Genomic DNA, 990 nt, shown 5'->3' on the forward strand with positions numbered 1-990 from the left:
TCTTCTCCACTCCCTCGTTCACCTTTGATGAACATGGTTCTGCCCTCCCCCCACCCTGCCCTATGTCACGCATACCTGGGGATCAGGTTTCCCTTCCTGTGTGTGTCCAAGTGTGTCCTGGCCTGCAGCCCTCCAGCACCCCTCTATCTCCCACATAAGAGGAATAGGTGCTTTCCTGCCCCTCCTTCGTCCTCCCGAGACCGTGTGTCTCTCTCGGCCAGGCTTTGGGAGCGTCCCCCTCCTGTCCCTGCGGCCATAGGAGGGGGAGACGGGGGCGTGGAAACAAGCTGAAGGGTGCCCCCCGAGTGGGCTGGGCGCGTGGCGCGGGCAGGGGGCCTTGTCCAGCCAGCCTTTATGTGTTTCTGCGAAGCCTCCTCCCCCGCTGAGACACCTGACCATCTCCGGATGTCCAGAGCCCCATCCCCTCTGTCGAGGCAAGACTTCAAAAAATCTTTGTCCACTTCCCAAAATGAGCTTCTAAAGAGTTTTCCACGGGGTGTGGCCCCCGCCCCCATCTTTTGTGGCCCCAACACCTTCTGGACCGGGTCTCACGGGAGCACCGGGGCCCAGGGGCCCTGAAGGAGCTCGGGATGCTGGAGAGATGAGCTCATCAGCGGGAACAAGGGCCCTAACGGAGCTCGCCTACACCTTTGTGGTCACTCCAGCCAGGGACTGCCCGCTCCTACTATCACCTGGGTGGGGTGGGGTGAGGGGGGCGCTGTGCACCCACCGGAGCAGCTCTATCTTGATTTCTGCTGAGGTAGCAGGGGGTTCTGCAGACCCCTGCCTGCCTGGCATTACAGATGGGAGCCAGCCCCCTTCTCCAACCACGACCACCGGGGGAAGTTGGGCAGGGGCTACTGTCCAGTCCTGGACCCAACTTTCTTCCAGAGCCAGAGAGAACACCATTTAGACACCCATCAGAAGATCCCCCAAATGTTGTGGTGTCTGCACAATTTCCCCATGGCAACCTGAGAAGCTTAGAGTGGC

General features: G+C 60.6%; 1 protein-coding gene across 1 annotated transcript in view; it reads left to right on the forward strand.

Annotated features, from left to right (window-relative positions):
• Positions 1 to 990, forward strand: part of ITM2C (integral membrane protein 2C) — a 12724-nt gene that overhangs the window by 740 nt on the left and 10994 nt on the right. The gene's annotated exons all lie outside the window — the stretch shown is intronic.

The sequence above is a fragment of the Echinops telfairi genome, unplaced genomic scaffold, assembly GCF_000313985.2.
Source record: "Echinops telfairi isolate 266 unplaced genomic scaffold, ASM31398v2 ScPeMD7_3;HRSCAF=10, whole genome shotgun sequence".
NCBI lineage: Eukaryota > Metazoa > Chordata > Mammalia > Afrosoricida > Tenrecidae > Echinops > Echinops telfairi.